General features: G+C 38.1%; 1 long non-coding RNA gene across 1 annotated transcript; it reads left to right on the top strand.

Moving 5' to 3' along the window:
- The first annotated feature begins 1,698 nt into the window (after window positions 1–1,698).
- On the top strand, window positions 1,699–11,731 carry LOC145977628 (uncharacterized). The gene is made up of 3 exons (XR_014440593.1): window positions 1,699–1,898; window positions 6,531–10,781; window positions 11,374–11,731. It is a non-coding gene; the product is annotated as an uncharacterized LOC145977628 (long non-coding RNA).
- Window positions 11,732–22,734: the final 11,003 nt, after the last annotated feature.

Below are 22,734 nucleotides of genomic sequence, written 5' to 3'. Positions count from 1 at the left end.
CGAGGTGCAGTGGATATGCAACTTTCAGCGACGCACGTTCTCAAAATACGCAATCATTTTGGGCTAATGATATATACTCAAGCAAAATTTTTTATTCATCTAAATCTGATTTAAATCTGAAGATTAAATTTTGCTATACTAATTGTAAATTATTATTACAACAAATGAGGGAAAATTCTTCATATTAAAAAATATAGCAAAATATCCAGCACTTTTCAAGCTCTTATGTAAAAAGGCTAAATGTGATTTCTCGAATAAATTTAAAACGATGACTCGGATGACAAGCGACAATAATCGATAGAGTTCAATCGAATCGCTTATTATCCTTATGAATAGCTAAGCGGTGATGAAGCTTGCAGGATTTATACCCTCGCTTGTCCGCGACACGATAACATTAGCGATACATCTTTATTAGTTCGCTATCTGCAAACTGTCTTCGTGATCAAGTGTTGGTAGTTGATTATGGGCGTGATCTCGACTATGAATAAGATCCAATCTGGAGGAAACTCGTTCCCCAGCGCTCCACTTTCGATTATGATTAAACATCCGCCGATATTTACCTACTTATCAAGCTCGCATCCCTTTATCACCGAGATAGCTAGGAAGTTGGCGACCGCGAAAATTTATGTCGTTCGATCGGCGGGTCCGCCATTAAATCGATGGATCATCGCGATTGCCGGTCATCTAGGATGCCAAGTGTGCGACATCGACGTGACCGAATCTATAACAGTAATATCAGATCGTATCGACGTGGTGATGTCTTCCTTCTACGCCAGGAAGAACAACGGTGACGATGGGACGTCCCGCGGCAGGTAGAAACACCCGTTACGAGGAACGGCTTCCCGGGGCGACTCCGTCGTTTATCAGACAACAGGAGGAAGGAAGCCCGCGCGATGAGGATAATGGAGCATTTGATTTTTCTTCTTGCTCGCGTGATACAGCGACTTCTGCAAAGACGCTCGAATGCGCGCGTTTTCATGGGGGTCACGTAGCATCGATAAAATAAACGTCTGTCTTCGCCTCGCGAAGTCGTGTTCGCAGACTTCCACGACGTTTTCTCATTTACCGCGTAATTGGTTCTGCAGATAATAAAGAAGTAACGGTTCCAGATGCAAAAATAATCGGAAAAGTACTATATTATTAGAGTAATATATCAGTTTATCGATGTTAATAAAAAATGAGACATAAAATAGTTTGCAATAAATTTCTTTGTTCAGCCTTCAACTTTTTACAGTAAAATTATTATTCGCGAAATGTGAACAAAAATCTTTGTAAGATCCAAAAATTACCATATTTTAGAATGTCAACATCAAAATTAGAACTCTTCATATTCTAATAATTTATCAATCATTTATTTATTTCAAAAGCACTTATTAACATTCATTAGACTAACGTTCTCAGAAATACAGTTGTCAGATACAAAGAACAACCTATATAACATCTCTGCCTATTTACATAAAATCGTTATCGTATTTTACTTCTTTTTTGATGGTATTATTTGATTACACAATAAAATGTATGTACTTTTCAAAAACACTCATTATAACGGACTTTCCTCTCTAGATATCAGTTATCAATTTCCGAATCGCGTGCACAATCATGAAGATAAGCCTGCGGCAGATCGATAAGAGTTTCTTATATCAGTCCAACTGACTGCAATCATTATGATACGATCGCGCTAATGAAAGCGATTATGACTTACGTAAATTAAGATACAAAGTGTACATAGCTCGTGCAGAATCGCAATATATTAAACGTATATCGGTGATGTAAGATCGCATTAGACTTATCTTCCTTCTTCGTGTACCGGGACAGATGATGAAGAGGACAATCATCAAAGAATCGACAAATCCTTTCTCCAGGGCTTCCTGGACACGCTCCCGTTTATTAAGAACCAGGTAAAAAGCAAAAACCGTCAGAGTTGCATGTCGTAGAGTAATCAAGAATATTTGCGCAGTAATCAAAAGTAATTTCCAAATATATAATAAGGATGCAACTTTTGAAGATAAAGTAACAATAATTACCCAAATTGAGTATCTTCAAGAATATGTAAAAAAATATCTGTTTTTTAAGTTATAAATTAGATCAAAATTATTTTAATATATAAAATAAAATTATTAATATATTATTAATATATAAAAATTTAACATATAAAATTATTAATTATTATTAATATATAAAATAAAATTATTGCATTATTTTCTTCTGATAAAAATAGGCATTTTGCTAGCATCTATCAAAAGTAAAAAATAGAGAATTTAAAACGAAAGCGTTCAAGTGAGAGAAACTGAACGTCTAAGGGTAAGATCTGGAAATTGAGATCTTTGATTAGAGTCCATCGGAATTCAAAACTCTCGACGCGGTAGTCGAGTCTTAATCTGGCTCTAATTCGGCGAGACTTCCAACAGCTGCGGATTAACGCGGTAGCTAAGCACTAACCGCATGGATGGACGTGCGTTACGTGCTTCTTGCAGTTATCTGCTCGTCAAGCGGACTCGGCGGAAGCCGTCTCGCGAGTTTACATCGATTCACCCCGCCACGGCGATCATATACCACCATCATGCTGATGTTGCGTAATTGCGGCTTACGACCGACTAAGCAAACTGATGAGCAATAAAATGGTACCCGAGTTCCTTTTGCAAGCCTGATGAGCGCGCGACTCGAAGCCGTTATCGAAAATCGATCTGTTGCTTTCGTTCTTCGAGGATCCCTCATGTCACAAAGATTTTGAAAAAATATATTTTCATAAATCATCTTATATACATCTTACATAAAGTTAAAATCGATCGATCATTATTGATGTTTTTATAACCATATTTGTATAAAGAAAAAAATTTGCCACCTAAAAAAAATTTTTTAATCAGAAAGAAAAATGTTATACCCGTGATTTAAACTCCATAAATAACACGATTAGGAAATAAATATGTATAGAAAGTAATATGCAGCATCTTTTCATATTTTCAAGACATGCATGTGTATATATGCATTACGCAGCGCAATATTATTTTCATTAATCATTAAAGATCAAGTTTTTGCAATGTGTAGGAAATACTGGCGACCTTTTCTACCAGGAATCGATGTCTCCCGGTTTACAAAGAGAGTTCAAACCGGCTGACGTTAATCGAGACAAATGATCATTACGTGAAAAAAGGAGAGAAATCTCCGATTGAGAATTGAGACAATGCAAGGAATGCGATTTGATTCCTTTAGCATCTTATGCTTATAAGAGATTTAACTTCTCAGTAGCATGCAGTTAAATGTGGAAAAAATATTTTGTAAAATAATTTTATCACAGAAAATAATATTATATAATAAAGAATATTGATTTTTGCAATAAAATTGAATAAAAATTGTGGAGTAGAATATTAAAAAGAATTATTTAAATAATGTACGTAATTAAAATTTACTGCTGTCTAATTAATTAGCTATCTTTCATTATATATAATATATGTTACACATCATTAATCATTTTTTTACACCCATATAAATAACGCAAACGTCACATTAAAATTTTATTAAAGTTTCTGGTAATATTATCGCAATTATGTGAGAGAGGAAAATGAAATGATTTTATATACATAGTATTCTCTTCACGATATTATACGGTGATAAAACGATACGGCGAGGATATTAAAGTTAAGGTAATAAACTTTTTGACGCGCTGTTAATATTTCCGCGTGATACTTAACCGTCGTTAATTTCTCAATCGTTTGAAAATATTTAACGTTTCGTCGGAAGAGATCTCTATCTTTGCTCGCTTTATTACATTGTCGAATGTGAAATCAACTCTTTCGTTCTCGGAGTGGTGTCGAAGGAAAAAAGAAGGGAAAAAATTCGATAACTCGATCCTCGCGGGGGCTTCGAGAGGCAAAATCAATTAGCCGTTAAATTTAATTCGACGTGGCCGCGCAACGTGTCGCAAGAAACACATTGCGTTCCGCGCGGATTCGCCCGCGGCCATTAACAGCTCCGCTTGTCCGTTCCGCTCCGACCGTAATTAATTAAGCTGAGCTTACTGCCTGCTCACTTACCCGTCGGCGTCAACCGATCCTACACCGTACCACCGAGTGCGCGAATATCAGCAGGAAGTGTCCGCGCGAGACATCTCGCTGACGAAAATATCGTTATAAGTTGCCCTTAGGCCAGCTGCTCAGGGCGTTACGACGAAGCCGCAAACAAATAAATATGACGAAGATGACGCGGTGCTTGTGTGTGTGACTCGTAAATCAGTCCGGCCTCCCTGCGGATTCTGCGTCCAGCGAAAGCTTGGATTTTCATGCGCGGATCTGTAAGGATATTTTTCCAACGTGACGCGGTCTTTGCCACAGTTCTCTTCCTTACGTAATGCCGGAAATATCGCCTATCTCTTTTGCGAAGAGAGGAAGATATAATTCTGTTGAAAAGCTAAATTTCATTTGCACTCTTAATAATCTACTGCAGATTCACGTAAAAATACACATGTATATTCATGGATTTAAAATTTGAAGAGTCGTAGCTTCACTGATCTAACTAACGTCACACATAATGATAATGTGACAGTCTAAAATCATAAATCGTGGTCTCTTAGGCGTGGCTGTTTTGCGCGACAATCAATCAAGATCTAATCCGTAATATATTTAAGTAGTACCTCGAAAAAATGTCCAATCTTCTATCAATCTATTAATCTTCAAGGTGCCTACAAAGATTCCTTCCATTTGGACAAGTAGAATTAGCCGGCTTTCGTTGGGGCGAACGACCGGAACTAGAGTCATTATTAGTCGACATGGACTTAATTACTCCTTTCGGTAATTACGTTTTTGTGGCGCTTCTACTTCGCGATTGGAAAGGAGCGTTTCATTAGTGCCTCGTACAGTTCGTGACACGATACGTCATGGTTATAACTACTAGGAAAAATTTAAATATCCCCGACGTTATTGATTATGCGAAGATGTATAATCTCACGATTCCACAGTCGTTTCTTGGAGCATTTAAGTGCGGCTGATTATACCTTGAATAATAGAACAAACGATTTTGAATAATAAAAGACACGCGAGTCATTAATCGAGATCGTGAATCAATCTATTTATAAATTCGCTTTGTCTCTTCTTCTCATCTCAATTGATTAAAGTATAGATTCTTATTTACTGTCATCGCTGTGTATAATAATTTATGTTGTGTCATATAAATGGAAATTATCGAATATAACGTTGTTTTACTATCGTACGTATGACGATTTTTATTATTAAATTTTAAGACACGTAACACAAAGTATATATGAGATATTTCATAGAGTTTTCATAAAATACACGCTAATCTTTACGTTGCACGGTACAAGAAGCCGGGACTAAGAAAATAAAATATGCTAATGTGTTGAAGATACAAGAATCCAAGCAAGAGCTTGTCTCGTCCGAGTCTCGGAAGATGTATGGATCATAAGTCAAGGATATCTCTCGTTCCTGCTGATTCGCGACGTTGACGCCGCGCAAATTGCGGTCCGGTCAACACACAATAAGGGCGTTTCGCGAGAGGATCCATTGAGTTAGGCGGAAAATAATGCGCGGACGTGATGGGACGATGACATGAAAAGAGATGCCGGGTTCCTCTCTCATAGCAAGGTCGCGCGAGCTCGTCGAGATCCATACTCTCGTGAACAATTATCTTAATAGCGCAAACGGCTCTAACGAATAGCGAGGTTTTTGCTCGGGCGGAATAAGGAGAGAGAGAGACAGAAAGGCAGGACGCTGGCTACCTCGTCCCTCTGCGGTCTATCCTCGCCTGATGAACCGCGAGACTACGTGAGGCTCGTTACCTCAACGAGAGTACGAAAGAGCCGCTCAGGAACAATCAAGAGAAGCGGAAAAGCTCGTTAAACTGAAACGGCAAAAATGCCTGTGAGATCCCATCGAAGAGGAAACCTCTCTGATGAATTTGAATTTTATTCGGATACGCTTATCATTAACGTTATGTCTCAATATGATAACATGATCTTATCTCGATTTGTCTTTTTTACGCTTTAGAAAATGCAGGATTCTTATTGTTATATTTTTTTCAGTAATAAAATAGAAAGTTTTATATTTCCAATAGGTTTAAAATACTTTTTAATCAATTAAAGCGATTTTAAAGCGATTTCAAAGAGATCATTCGCAGTCATTTAATGCACTTCTTGGTGCACTCGATTCGTGTCACGTTTTTCATGCTTATGTAAGAAGTAATAACGCTACGTACAAGTTAATAAATCACCATCACGTGAAATTACATAAAGTTGAACAGAAAATAAAATATGCATATATTTTCTTTTATCGTCGCTAACTTATATAGTTACAAGATTTTCCATCACAACAGATCACTACAAAATATTTTAAAATATATTATAGATTAAAAATATTTTATTTTTCAAATAGCCATTTTATTTTTTTAAAACATCATAGTATAATATTACATTATTATTTCTATAAATTGAAAAAAATTATATTGTATTTTTCTTGTTTTTTAAAAATTCTTTCGTTTTTGAGGAATTGATTCCTGCCTAATTCGTTTTAATCTAATTTCAGATTTTCAACTGAAAACCTCTGCACAACAGCTTACAAGCCCTCACAAGTTTATGCCTTCTTCGATCGTAAGGCCTATAGAAACTAAACAATAAGGTACAGATAAAAGAAGGGAGAAGGATGGAGAGGCTACAGAATATACCAAAGAATCCCCGAGACAGGCGATTATTAAGCCTTCGCGAGAAAAAAGTGCCGGCAGATTCACGGTGATGAAGAAACGGCGTATAGACATTTTATCGAAGGCTACCGACGAAGGCTCGATTGGTTATCGAGAATCGATCACCGGGAACCGCTCAACGCCGGTCAGCGTTTGGAGTCGTAGAAATCTCTTGTTACTTCCTTGCGGCTCCTATCCGCTGAAAGATATGACGTTGATTGCTCGTCCATGGAGGACCCGGTGATGCACGGCGCGAGTCGATGACCTCTGCGACGCCCGACCTTTCGAAGAGTGAAGAGAAAACCACAAAGAGAAAAAGAGAGAGAGAAGAAAGGTTCGCGGCAGAAGGAACTTTGACTCCTTGAAACGTCAGTTTCTTCGTCATCGTCTTCGAAGACGACGACGACGACATTCACTTCGAGGACGTGCATAGCGGGCGGCTCGAATTCTTCGATGATTTCTCCAAGTTTTTCACACCTCGGGATTGCTAGCGGTATCCCGTTAGCGGCCAAAAGGTTAAGCGACGGCTAATGTTAACGCGAATCGAACGACGACATTCGCAAATCGATCGTGAGTTCGTGACAATCGCAATCAACGATTATCTTCGCGCTTCGATCAACCGTCAGGAGATTCTTCTGGTTCATTTTCTTGCTCAAGTAAACTACAATACTTCCCTCTAGCTGAATGGGAAACAAAACATATTACCTTGGATTGGATCGATAATCGGATCACGATTAATATAAAAATTTGTATGTCAAAAATTATCTATTATCAGATCGATGGATATCGATTTTTATGGAGATCCATTTCTCGATCAGATCGGAAATGCGATGATCGAAAGAAACGATGGACCGATAAAATTCCCAGAGAATCCGAAGAATTATCCAGACAACATGAGATATCGTAAAAATTAGGATAACGCCAAAGGTGCCGATCGGACAAACGAGTCGTCTTCGCGCTCTTTTATCTGTTTACGAGTTTCGGAGTCGATGCGACGCGCTGTGCGAGGCGGATAAAAAGTCGATGCCGAACGAATGTTGAATGACGCGAGTGGGGTAGGCAGCTCGTACGAGAGGAAGGGATTTCTTTCTGCAGGAAGAGGAAGGAAGAAAAAAGAGAGAGGTTCCTCTCTTCCAGTGCCTTGGTTCAAGGTGAATTCGTCGATAACGTCCCACGCCTACCCGCCCGAATAATTAATCATCTGTTCCCGATGAACTGACGTACCGTTAAAGCGGGCCGCCTTCAGGGTACGTTGATCCTCGCGCCGAGTAAAAACAATTTCAACACAGCTATCCCGCGACATCAGAAGGATGCGCACAACTATGTTTTAGGTTGATATAGTTGAATTTTTAGTCTATAAAATAAATGCATGAAAGGCTTTTCTAGAAATGAAAAAGTATAGCAAGATATGAAGATTAAGAAAATAATTATATATAAAAAAATGAAGTGTCTTTCAAAATTGAATATGCACAACGAAGAAAATCAATATATGATACTCAGTTAGCTTCATAAATTAACAAATTATAATACTTCTGCAAGAGATGTTTAATGCAGAATCATTAAATGAGAGAATTCTTCTCGAGAGAGTTACCTTTCACGATAATCCCGTAAAAGACATCGTAAAATATCGGCAGCGCACCAACTTAATCATGTCATCCTTAGCAGTTCGCAACGGATATTACAATGTAATGAATATGTTCAGAATGCCCGGCTGAAAAATGAACCGCGTGTGTTCCTCTCGTATAAAACATACTCGGCGAACGATCAAACTATGTGCGCGATATGCGACTGGAATTTCGAAGAACCCCCTCGCTCTCTTGACTGTAAAGTTTCGCAGTCTATGGACCTGGTGAGGAGAATCTTCTCCTCTCCCTCTCTTTCGTTTTCTTATTTTCTTTCTCTTTCTCTCTCTCGAGTAACCCAATCTCACCGAATTTTACCGAGAATTTTTATGGAGCTGCTTAATGGCGTTTTAATTGCACGGTCTCGCGGCCTCGGCTGATTAAGCAGTAAATTCGCGTATTCATAAAACACTGCGGTTTACGAATGTACAGTGTGTATGTATGTGTATATATGCGTGCACATATACACACTTGGTCTTTTATCCCGCCGCCTCGTCCCTCGCGCTCATCACCCCCTTTTATTATTCGTCTCTCGTTATTTTTTTTCTTGTCGTTTTTCTCTTGCAAGCCACGGGACCTCACGTCGCGAATTATACGCATCGCGGCGTCATTTCGCTCCTCAGCATGTCGCGCTCGATGCTGGAAAATCGCCTTCGTGCGTTTTACGATGCGTCAGTCGAGCTCCACATTCGCTTGGTTGGCGTTTAAAGTTGATATAACGCAATAATTAATCGCGACGGTAGACTTTCTGTCGAAACGAGCGGCGATCGCGTCGTCCGAAAATTCTTTACGCCAGTCGGCGGGGATTAATGAAAAGTGAGCGGCGGAGTTTAATCCTAATTTAACGCTCGTTAAATAAAGCGGCAGTCTTCGCAATCTTCTTGGCGGTAAGATACAAAAATAAGGAGAGATAACGTCGCGAAGTGGATTTAAAATTTATCGCCCGCGCTCTCGCTGATTTGTTGCGGCCTTGATCGCTTATAGGTTTGTCCCTTTCTAGAATACACAGCCCGCAGCCATAACGATAGATCGAGATGAAAAATGTAGCTGATCGCGGTAGCGCCGAGCCGTCATCGACGCAACCGGCCCCCGAGATTGCTAGCTACCTTTAATGAGATGGATGCGGTTGCAGATACGCGATATCTGCACGATAAATCACTGGTGATTCTATCTCGACGAGGCATCAATACTGATACTTGCGCGATGTCGCCCGTCCGTCATTAACTCGATCGCGAGCCACGATGCATCGAGAGAGAGAGAGAGAGAGAGAGAGAGAGAGAGAGAGAGAAAAGGTCTCCTTTTAGAAGCTCGGCACGGTGCTCGAAAATGAAGGAGGCGTGTGAACGAGAGAACCAGCTTCGTAAAACAGAAGAGGAAGAACACGACGGGGAAAGAAGAAGATGAAGAGCGAGAGACGGGGATGAGGGAGGTGTGTCTGTGCGCGGCGGCTACCTGCAAAACCACTCTTGGACGAGCTATATATCGCGGTCCCTCCCCCGCGCCGTATCGCTTTAATTTTAAATTAAAATTCATGAACGGGTTATTACCTTTTTGTCGGATCAGGTTACGCACTTTTTCGGGGCCAGGCCGTCGCGATTCTACCCGCGCCGCGGCTGTTACCCTTGGCGCGGCTTTACTCCCTCGGTAGCCTCAAGGACGTTTATTTAATAAAACGTCATCGGCGCGACTAGATGCTCGCCGGCAATTATAAATTCTCGTTACGCCGCGAAAAGTATCGAGCATCGTAGATTGCACTCCACTCAGGCTGCCTCGTGTACTTGTTATTGCTTGTTGAAATAGATATACACTCTGCGTTGCCTTATTTTGGTCTCAAATACTGATGACTGATAAGCGATTATAAATGAGCCATCGAAGATAGAATAGTGGTGTAACGTATCCATATTCTCTTTACTTAAAAAAAGAGAAAAAGGCAGGAGAAATAAATTTAAAAATACATTTTATGTAAAGTTAATTATTTTATCATGATATTCTTTGCGCGAGAAAATGGCGTGTGTAAAAATTTTACTTTCTCATCTTCTCGTGATTTATGTTACTGTCTCGAGGGTCTCTTAAATTATACGTATCAGATATTTTTGAAACAGTTACAAAATCCGTTCTCAGTATTGTTGATATTTTTGCGTAAATTGCGGAGGAGTTTCTAACACGAAAGGAAGAAAAGTCGCACGAAAGAAGAGCGACTGCGAATTCGACCAACTTGAAAGTTATACTTACAGAGTCCTAGAGTCAAATGGGTCGGCATGTGCTCTAATAAAGCTGGAAGAAATTGCCCTTTTTCGCGTAAAAACCACCTTCGATGATCGAAGGACGACACTTCGAGGTGGCCTTGGTCTTCTCTGGCTAACCCGAAATTATTGTTCTCTCCGATGGCGATGATTTTTTGAATGCCAAGGACGCTCTTAACGCGGTGTCCTCGTATCCGACATTTACTGGATCTGAACATTATTGGATCCTCCGGTAAGTAATTGCAACTACTGATCCAGTAACTGATAATTATTCAATTTGCATCTCTTTCATTCATGAAACTATAAATATTAATATATAATTAATAACAAAAGCTTCATGACGGATAATCATTTTATATTTATAAAAAGACATACAAATACTTATGTTCCAATTTAGTTTCAGAATTTACTCATTGCATGAGAATTAAAAGATACAATCTCTAGAATTTATTAATCTTAACAAAGTGAGTGCTAATTGAACAGTTGAATATATAATATATAAATAGTACATAAAACATTTGATATAATAAAAGGTATTTTATTATTTCTGAAACATCAAAAGCTGTAATTTCGAATTTCAAATTCACATTCACGTGCAAAATATTAACACTTTTGAAAAAAAAATGTGACGCGTGCTTTTTGTAATTTAATTGCCATAAAAACGTTTCGCATCAAGATTAGGTCGTATTTTATTTTTATACGCGCGATAAGCATTAATGCTCGCGCGCATCATATTAAATAGCGCATCGTAAAACGCGCTTCTTTCCCCCGTGGTTATTAATTTTTTTCACCCCAGCGAAATAATCTCCCTACACAAATCTCAGAGTCGACGAGTTACGAACAAGATCGTTGCCTCTCGCGAGGAGTATCCATGGCCTGCGCGTCCAGCAGGACGTAGCGTACCACGTCATTAATTAGGAGCTCCCTGCGTCTCGGGGATTCATTTGGGTTCAGTAATGAAACTCGAGCAACATGCAACCTCGGCGTATCGAGAAACAGCAGTAAGCTTCACTCTTCGTGTAAATAAAGCGTATAAAACATCGCAAGATCGAAAAGAAAAGCGAAGGAATTGATTCTAAAGATGCCTATGACTCGTTTCTTTGCAGAGAATTCATCGTTTTATTCAAGAAAAATTAATATCTTATTTATGTTTCACCCTACGCATGTTAATCATATTGTAAAATTGACAATTTAATTAAATTCTAAGAAAATTATACTTGCATGTGTGTAAACTTTTCACAGCATTTTGTAGCCATATGTTATATCGATTGTGTTGAAAGATTCTATTAATGCTGCTTAAGAAGTGCATTCTTTAAAACAATTAATTTATGAAAGAATTATACAGAAAAAAAGAAATCATTATATTGATTTCTTTGAATATCGACATATTTCTTGATATTATTAGAAAAGTGCAGAGATAGAAAAGAAGAATTACCATGAGATGCGTATTAAATTTGCATATCACAATTAAGGCTTTTCAATGTATGCGAACCTTCACCGTTTATCTTGCATTATTAGAAACATATCTTCCGCGGTGTCCTCGTAAAGTTACGTTCAACGACAATGTATTGCTGCGTTGCTGCGACACGTAACAAGGGCATGCGTTCAGCAACACCCTAAGCCGAGCTGCCATCCGTCGCGCTGAGAAACATTTATTTGCATACCTATCGATTACGGTGCAATTTGAGAGAATATATGGCGGACATGGCCGAGGTGTCCGCATAATACGGATGCCACAAAGTGAAACTCACGGCGAGCAAGATAGGCGATCTATATAGATGCAGGAGCGGATTTAAATAACGCAATGCCCCAAATTCATTATTACACGCCATCGTGTTAAATTCATTCGTATAATCATGCTTACATTACAGAGTAGTATTCTGCAATACAAATAATATTTGTCGTGTTGTGTGTCATTCAGTAAAAGATTCTCTAAAGAAATTAATTAATTCTTTTATACTAATAAATTTCCCAATTTTTATGAATAAAGTTTAAAATTTTTATTAAAGAAAATATGGAGATATGTGTGTAAAAATATATATATATAAAAAAATAATTATAAATATGAGTAAGTTCACAGCAATTAATATTTATATTGCCTCGCGTATCGAAATACACAAAAATAAATAAATCAGTAAAAAATGAAAAGTAAGTAAAAGTAATAAGCGGAACGATGAGAATTTTTGCTTTGAAGGAAATGACATCATCTCTGGATACTGGAAAGATTAAAGAAGTCAGGAATTTGTTCTACAAGATACGTTTATCTCTCCTCGAGACGACGCTGTTTCTCTAGATCCCTACTCACTAGGGTCCACAGCTAAATCCAGCGCTGTGAAAACTCGTTTCCACGCGGACTCAGCGGTCGGCTAGACATGCGTAGGCGTGCGTAACGTAGCGTAACGCGCGCGCGTACGGGAGGGAGGCGGAATGGCAGCCAGGCATTTTCAGATAATGAGCGGCACTTAGGCCTGCGTGGGTGGCTGGAAATAGCCCCGCACCGGACGATACCGGCCGTCGTGTGGCCTGTAATTCGAGCCTCGGTCAGGTGCGCCGGGTCGATTACCTTAATTCTCGAAACTCGTTCCCATCTCGATTCACAGGCGCACCCAGAGGAGGAAGCGCTACGTCCCAAGCTCCCAAGCTGCGGTAACCTCGATAATACAATCGCCTTCGTCGGGCGCTAGCGCAAAATTGCTCACTTAACTTTCAGTTAAAAACAAAAAAGTTACGAAATATTGTGATGAAGCGCGTATCGTTCGCGATTATCCTCGCCGTTTTATTTAAATCCTCTTGGACCCTTATATGTAAAGGTCATCATCGCTAATAGAGTTAGATAGTTTTGTCCAGAAAAAAGTTGCATATTGATTCAAGTGTTAATATTAAATTATTATTATTTATAGTTTCTTAATGTCTATTTATCTTTTTTTGAAAATTTTTAATTTTCTAATCTACGCACTTAATAATTTTCATCAAATTGGCTTCAAGATTATCTACAAGACTTACTAAAGCATGAGTACGTTCTGTCAAGTAACTAAAATTGCAAAGACAAGATTTAAAAGAATTTTGCGTTGATAAAATCTCATGTATATTTACACCGACTCTTGCCGCAATCGAATTTAACTACAAACGAGTATCCGACAACGCGCGTAATGATTCCTTCCTCCCTCTTCGCACCAAGCATCATCAAGTCGCCGATATTCTCCGAGAAGGAATAATAACCGAACGCCGCGTAGACGAAGCTTGTTAAAACTTTAGTTAATCACGGCTCGGACATCGGTCACACGTTGTCGTGCTTAATTCTCCGAGTACGCCGTTCCTCGTTTGTCCTCCGTTTGTCCCGCACGATCTCACGATCCGTTCCCTATCACCGTTGGAGCCTCATCCTGCCTCCTTCTTGCTTGCCCCTTTTCTCCTCTCCTCCTCGCGTATCGAACATCCTACATAGATGTATCTCAGTCTCCGTATCGCGAAGCTGAAAACTCAATTACCGCTTAATGAATTGGCACGAAGACTCTCGGGTACGAAGGAGGCCAACGCCCCCCTCCCTTTCCTCTCTCTCTCTCCTTTGAACGAGGTCCAAGGCAACTTAGCGATAACGAGCCGGACGGTAACCCGCGCAACCTGCACGTACATATCGGCCGCGAAGAAGATACGGAGCCTGAGATACGGAAATCTCGAGAATCGATTCTCCTCTCGCGCTAAACGCGCGCCATATCAATCAATCGCGCTCATCTCTTAGCACGAACAGATCGATCGGCGACCGCGAGATCCCGTAATCGGCGATTTCCCTGATCCGAGATCGGCACCGTAGAGGAGGGAAGGAAGGGGAAGTACCGGTCACGCGGCCTCAAATTTGATGAGAGATACTATATTGAACGAGATGGGCGGGATTGAAAAAGTTCCGCGTGCGCCGTTCACGATAATCGCGAGTACGTGTATAAGATTTAATGAATAAATCTTCCCATGTTTGGGGAGAATCGTTAACTATCGTTCTTTCTCGTAATCGGCTAAAACTTGACCGAAAATCCACAATTGTCGTAATATAATGTTCGCGACTTGAGGAATATCAAAGGATCCAACTATTGATTTATTAGAATAATTCTACAGAAAGCTGACATCTGAAATTAAAATCGTAGTAACATTTTTCACTTGAACAAACATACATGTTTTTTAATCGATAATTTATCCTTGATTTATTTATCCGCACTCGATCATCGGGATGAACGTTGAAAACAAATCTTGTCAAGGGATAACTTCATTAAACGCAGCTGTGGGAGGATCATCGCGGAATTTATCTTAGCACGGGAGGCAAAGCATCACGAGCAAGGTTTTAATAAAAAGACGGCGTGGATCATTAGCGCCGAACGATATTTACGAGCGGCGAGCGCATGAACGGTTTAGATTCTGGCGTAAAAATAAGGGGTATAAAATTTTTTTGGACCAGCTTTCGCGCGCGTATCCACCTTCCCTGCGCGCTAATAACATTCTTTTTTTTCTTTCTTTCGAACGTGTACGAGCCTCGAAGTAAAAGCCATTCACGAGCAAGTCTGTCCGTTCGCCGATCCCGTAGAAGTAGGAGCTCAATTAAAAAGGGCCGCGTAGAAATCGTGCGATACGCAATTTGGCGCTAAGTCCATGAAATACCGGCGACGTTAATCGCCCGCGCCATCGTAAACGCACCGGGAACCGCTACGCTTATCTTGAGCACTTTGACGAGACTCTTGTCCCGACAGAGAGAGCAACGGAACGAGAAGAAAGCCGACAAGCTTGTTGAAATGGTCTCTCGAAGACGTCTCGTTAACTGTCGTCAGGAATATTACACTTAACGAAGAGACGCTTACTAAAACTGAAAAATTAATTTTTGGGTCTACATTGACGCTGGTATATGTCAGATTGGAATTCTTTATACATATATTTCTCGAGATTCCGTGGATGTGTCTCGTGGCGACTTTGATGCTTGGTGAAGTAATCGGCCAGGAAAGTTCAACGTCTGCATACGCGATGCTCTAAGAAAATCTATTTTTACGATATTTCTTTACAAATGCAATTAAATATTTTAATTATAAAATATTATTAAGATATATACCTAACATAAATACTCATTTATTTCATAGATTCAAGATAAAATATAAAAGAAACATATAAAATAAATACTCATAAATTTAAAATAAAATATATATGGAATAAATACTCATTTATTTCATAGCTTTAAAATAAAAGTAAGTAAAAAGGTTGTTTGTTCAAATTTACACGAAGATAATTTTTAGATCGACTTATGAAAGGCAATCGGTCTCGTTTAATATATAGATTCGCAGATTGATAAACAACGTTTAAGGAAAGAGGAGAGCAGATGTTACCTTGTCAAAAGAAGTATGTTCCTCGCGAGAGCATGTCGAGGTGTCCGTGGCCATTGCGTGGGCGAACACGCCGATAGAGCCTACATGCTCCTCGGCGTGTGCAAGCCGGACTTGGTGGTTGCTCGACTTTTTCGATTACCTTCCTGCCTTTTTTATTAGCCGCCGCGTCGGGCCAGCACGATGAGAGGCTTCGTCGCCGAGAGAAAGAAAGAGGAAGAACCCGATACTTACGACGCGTGGGAGGAACGGACGGCCGAGTTTGCTTTGTTGGAGAATCGAATTTTAATAGCCTGGATGCTTCGAAGATTCTTGCCGATCACGCAAAAGAAAAATACTGTAAACAATTATCGATATAAATATTTTTAATATACAAATATACAAATATTAATATACAAATATTTTTCAGTCTTATCCGCGAAGAATTTATATTTTTTTAAATTATATTATTAAAATCATGATTATTTAGATTCTGCTGCAAAGCAAACGAAATCTATTGATCTATTAATCGTAAAAAACATGGCGGAATTTTAATTAAAAATTCCCCTAATATATACAAAATACATACAAAATTAGCATACGACGGCGCGCGCGAGGACAGAGATTAATTCGATCGAATAAAAATACTCGACTTCGGGCGATAATTATCACCGCGACGTAACAGACATTGTCTTAAAAATTACCCTTCATCCCGCAACAAGATACGCTAATGGGCGCGCACCTGCTCGCGGATATTGGCTCTTCCACGAAGACCCCCGCTTCGTCGAAATCGCATCGCGGAAGGTTCAAGGCACTTTGCCCGTAGATTATGCATGCCTCCTACTCCCCCTCCTCTCTTGAATGGCAAAGTGGAGCATCGACTGTACCCCCGGAATGAATATGCAACGCGGGTAGCACAACATTGCGCGAGCGCAAACTTATTAAGCTTCATCTATTGTTCAGGATAAACAAGGCAAACTAACATAAAATTGCACAAGTGCAATTCAATGAAATAATATAAAGATAAAAACTTACATAAAACGTTGTTCTTATTTTATATAATTGCATTTTTATATGATCCTAATCAAATTTAATATAAAAGAGAAAAAGAGCGAGAAAGCGCTTTATAATTAATCTTTTATTAAGTTTGTAATTTAGATTTGAATTAATAAATCCGAAAATTCAAATAATATAATTTAATTTTTCGGATATTAAATTTTCTTTCGAGTTATTTCGATAATTCAGATATCCTAAATCAAATAATTAACAATTTGATAAATCAATAACCCAAATAATCGTATATCTTTCTCCTTCAAATTTATCTGGATCGATATGACAACATCCAGAATAAAGTACCAAGTCTCTTTGAACAATACATACTAGATTTACATAAAAAATATCTACAAAGACACGATTGAATGCGTAGGAGTGGATTGAAGGCAAGACTCACGCGCGACGACACATTGTCGGTCATTTTCGGCCATGGATACGGTACATCGGTAAAGACGCGTGTAAAATCGTACGCGCTGTACACACGTGCGTGCCGAGGGTGAAGTGCCGTGGGTGACTTGTTTCTCTCTCTTTCCTTCTCGATTCTTCACACACGCCACACGTTCTTGCTTGCCTTGCGCGATGACCGTGCCTCGGACGGTAATAAATATCAATGAACTCTCTTCGTACCTGTCCCGCGTTAATTACCCGAGACCATTTCTTACTCACGAGGCTTGAGAGCCTCGAGAAAGATAAAGGTCCTCTTAATTACTCGTAGCGGACGTCCCACCCCGGCGCTTTCATTCAGTTCTGGCTCAAAGGCAGCCGGATATTAAGAGGACTTTCGGATTTTAGTACCGTTAATGGTAATAAACATCATATTAATAAGATATAATGCTTCAACGAATAAATCTGCCATTCGAAATCTCGCGAATGATATAATTTAATCTTATAAATTAGTTTTATGTAGGTAACTCGTTAAATCAGTATTATATACGACTAAAAAGATATTGAGCGCAGATTTAATTAAGGTTTTTAAAAAAATTGCAAAAAATGCTGCTAGAATCTTATAAGAGTACAGATAGAATTCACAGTAGGTAATGCATAGCATTTAATTAATTATACATATAAAAATTAAATATATGAATATGCTCTATAAATATATAGGTACTTGAATACAAAAATACATAAGTTTATTATGAATGTCGAACAAATATATTATATATATGCAAATATGAACGTAGCCTATAATTTATAATGTTTTTTCATATAAAATTCAAGATAAAAGTAATGTGCGATCACATTTGATAAATTTAATCATAGCATTTATTGCATTTATTTTGATACTTTATGAAAAATCAATTATAGTCAAAATTGCAGAGGAGAAATAAATAATTGGCAAAGCAAGAGAGAGACAAAGCAAGAAGTGAGGTCACAGCTTCGACACTCGAGTGAAAACGGAACTGCAAGAATGGAAAGAATAGGTAGGTTTATATATCAGCAGGACAACGGCATGTTTTTTATGTGTTGGCAATCCTCTTGTCCGCATAAACTTTGTTGCGTCAGATAAGCCTCGATGCCCGCGAACACTCGATTAAAATTATCTATCGATACCTGCGCACGTTCAGTTTTACGCGAATTTCTTTCCTCCATGTTCGATTCGTGCATGATCTTAATATCGTATTCATAAAAAATAAAACTATAATCGAATTTATCAAGGATTTATCTAAATAGATAGGAATGAAGAAAGAAATGCTGAATTTCAGGCAACGAAATAATTATGATTTTTTCGAAAAAATACATATAAACACGTAAAAAAAATAAAATTTAATAAATAATAATGATGGTAAACCGTGTACAGGTAATTTATAAAATTGAACGTCTAATTTTATACGCCAGCAATAATAATTGTCTTATAATTTTGTTTTGTCATTTATATTATTACGAGCGCATTATCATATGCATGTATTATCAAACCACGTCTCTCAGAGAGATACAGGTACTCCATATACGTCGCATGTAGAATCGACATCCGTCTCGTGAGATCTCGTGATACATGGACTCACGCATTATGTCAGCCGAGAGGATACCGGATTTATACACGAATCGTCGGCTGGCCGGCGCTTTTATCGTCGCGCCGTTCAGGTTTTCAGGGTTGTCGAATCGGTTTCAGTTATCTAAATTGCATCGGAATCGATGTTGGTGCCCACGGTTTTGCCGCGGCGTCATAAACCAGCACCTGTTGATACCGACACGTGCACGGGGTGGTCCCGCACGTTGTCGATGGACGACGTGTAAAAAAACACGAGAACCGCGAATATTTTTGCTTAAAGTATAGTCGTTAAGGAATTTGGGCATTTACAGATGTAACGATGATAATAGGAGGAATAAAACGGGTTTTACGCGCCAGAAAAAAATCGATACACCAAAACCGAGCGATAAGTTTTTCTTGACAGATCTATAATATTTAATTTTTCGATTTTCAATCTTATAGACAAATTGATAAATAAGCTCCAATTCTAAAGTAATGTCTGATAGCATCCGAAAAATAGAGATTCATTATTCATTTGTATTTTTTAATCAACAAAAATCTCTCTTTATTCTCAATATTTACCGTAATATTAAATTGCTTTAAACATAATTCTTGCTTAAAATAAAAGTAATTTTAAATTTATTAAAAAAATCACCCTTTATATTTTTTGGAAATATTACATATACTCTCTATTGAGACGTCACGTTCGAACTACCAGTAAAGTGGTGCAAAACTTGTTTGAAGGTGTGTATTTTGAGTTCCCGTTGGCGCAGAAGGGCCACGAACGAGGAATTCCTCGAACTGGTCGTCCAACTCTTGCCGCTCGTGCCCGCGTCCGCCAGAAGGTAAGCCAACTCACTTCCTTTATGGAATATTTCATCGTCTGATTAACGCACGACCTCTAATCACTCACACGCGCGTTTTTCCTCACATACGACGGCTACGCGTTAACTTAAGCCGCGTGCACACGAGCGCGCGAGCCGCGTACTCGTCGCAACACTTGTCACGGTACGATAATCTGACATTGAATAATGAACTGTGAATAATTACGCAAGGTGAAAGGCGCGCCACCGACTCCTCCGGTTCTTCGAGACGTTTTGACGTCTCTTCTGGAAGGCTCGCCGTCTAACCATCGATCGTGGGTGAAACTTGCAAAGTCGAGGTCGTCGCGCGACCTTCCAAGATGACCAACATGGGACGCACGTTTCAATGCAAATCTATCTAAACGAACTATCTTTTTTACATCTACCATTATTACATCTTACGGTTATTGTTTAACAATTTTTTATCTGTTATTCAAGAAAATTTTTACCTGTATTATCTTCTTTTCCTTCAATTTTAATTAAAAATATATATAATCCTTTGAGTACAAATTTTGATTATTATTTCTAATATTCATATTTTATATCTGAATTTCATAATCATTTCTTTTTATTTTTTTGCTTCTTTTTGCAATATTTATTATTATAAAAATTTTTGAAAATCAGATATAATTGCCATATTAATTATATTATCTTTAATTTTGTGTTATAATTGTAATAAATAAATTGTAATTTCATTATAATTGTTAAATAATAATTATTAAATAATTACTAATAACAAATAATTATTAATGCTAATAATTAATGATATTACTATAAGAGTACTGTTATATCACATAACTCGTATACTTTATGCTTTCAGTAAATTTCTTAAGCTCGATCTTAGAAGATAATGAATATTCACTCTTTATCTCTTTTCTTCCTTTTTTCCTACTTCTTTATTTTTTTCTTTATATGTATATGACACACAGAATAGTTATAAAGGAATGCTTTCCTCTATTTTTATCTTTAGAGAGCAGCAAGAAAGTTCAGCGTTTTCAAATTATTTCCTTTCCACGGTTATGAAAGCAATTCGATTACGGTCCATATTTGAAAAGGATTATATTCTGTATAAACTGCAGTGATTTATTGGTAGATTGAAGTTGCATGCTTAGAAGAGAACCATGTCGAAACATGGAAAGACAAAGACGAAACGAGTCGGCTCTACCGACTCATTAATTTTCTCTATTAATGACTGCAATCAGCGGTACAAGTGTGCTCGGTGAGCGCTCAATTCTGTTCTCGATTACGAATGATCCTCGGGATGCAATGCCGACGCCTAATCACCATCAGTAGGAGCGCCGGTAATCATTGAAGACTCGGCAAAGATCTCTCTATCAACCTTATAATATTGTCGATTCAGAGGATTCCGATGAAAACAAATTACGGCAATCTATAACCCGCAAAAACCAACTATTGGTGATACCTGCGGTGCATTTGAAGTAGAAAGGAAAATATCAGCAAATATAAATAAAATTGAACATTCTTAGAAAATATCTCCTCTTTTGAATCTTGAAGTATTTTGTATTTTTAAAAAATAATTGAGACTTTTATGAATAAATAAACGTTCACAGGGATTAAATAATCAAGTGTTTCAAAGATTCTCTAAAAATATGAAAGAACATAAAAATATTCAAAAATTTATAAATTAAATAATTAAAAAGTTTAAACATTTAAAAAAATTCTGAGGTTCGTAAATATAAAATTTTAGAGATGTAGAACTCTTTCTCTCTTTCATTCTCTCTTTCTAACATGATAAACACGTTAACTCAAAAGAACTTCGAAATACGAGGAGGAAGTAAACTCTCTTCTCCAGAAACATTGACCAAGATGGAGATTAGTCCTACTGTTTAGCATAAATAACAAGTACATACATGATGAGTGCCTACAGGCGACTTGGGATGTCAGTTCCTCGCTAGTTGAGAGAGAGAACGGAGAGATAATCCGTCGTTGAAGGGCTATGAAAAGAGCTACTTCATGGCACGATTCTACTCTCCCGCGAAAGGGAGAGTAAACGCGTCCTCCTTCCTTCCTCAGCTGTCCGAGTTTCCCACAGTTCCCCGCGAAGGGGTGACCTTTGTTTCGGATAAGACGACCTAGCCACCCATCGTCTCCCTTCTCTCGCCCTACCTTGCCTCGGTTTTCACTACCGGCGATTTATCGACGGCAAAATCGTGAAAGTTTATGTACTACGTTGCACTGTGTTTGCGTCGAGCTCTCTTAACGACCGGTTCCATTCCGAGGGACGAATCGAGGAACGCACCCTCTCCCCCTCTTGTTCCCCGAGAAAACGTGATGCGTATCGATTCATCATCCCGAAGGGAACTTTACCATTTATTTCACAGCAAAGATGTGTAGCTGTTGTTATTTCCTTGAAAATGCACAGAATGAAAGACGAAAGTATACGAAACTTCAAAACCATCGTTATGTATTTTAGGTAAAAAGAGGACAATTGCAATTGATTCATTATCGATTTTGAAACATAAGCCATTGAGCAAAATAACAATTTCGTTAAACAAAAATGTTTCTTTAATATTATTTTTAAAATATATATACTTTGATAAAGAAAACTGAAATTTTATGGCATGCAATCTTTTATTAAATATTTACTAAAAATAAATTTTTAAAAATTTTATCATTAAAATATGTTATCGAATCTCTGCAGTGTGATAATAATCCGGATCGAAAATGTCAATTAATCACATATATTAATTTATCACTAACCTTATTGTAATACTATCTATAAAACATAATAAGATGATGATTAGTTCTGTTACTTAAATTGATTTATATATTCAAGAAAATATATTGTTGCATTCATTGAATAACTTTCACTCGAGCAATATTTAAATAACGCAGTCAAAAATTAAAAACCTATAGATACGATCTAGCAGCCTGCAACCATCGAACAAGAAAGCAAAAGTGAATAAATAAAAATAATGAAATCAATTTAAAATTAAACAAAAAGAA

The sequence above is a fragment of the Camponotus vicinus genome, unplaced genomic scaffold, assembly GCF_025532165.1.
Source record: "Camponotus vicinus isolate PSW18456_S1 unplaced genomic scaffold, iyCamVici1.0 SCAF_1, whole genome shotgun sequence".
Classification (NCBI taxonomy): Eukaryota; Metazoa; Arthropoda; class Insecta; order Hymenoptera; family Formicidae; genus Camponotus; species Camponotus vicinus.
The sequence above is the reverse complement of the archived record's forward strand: the minus strand, read 5'-3'. Positions and strand labels throughout refer to the sequence as shown.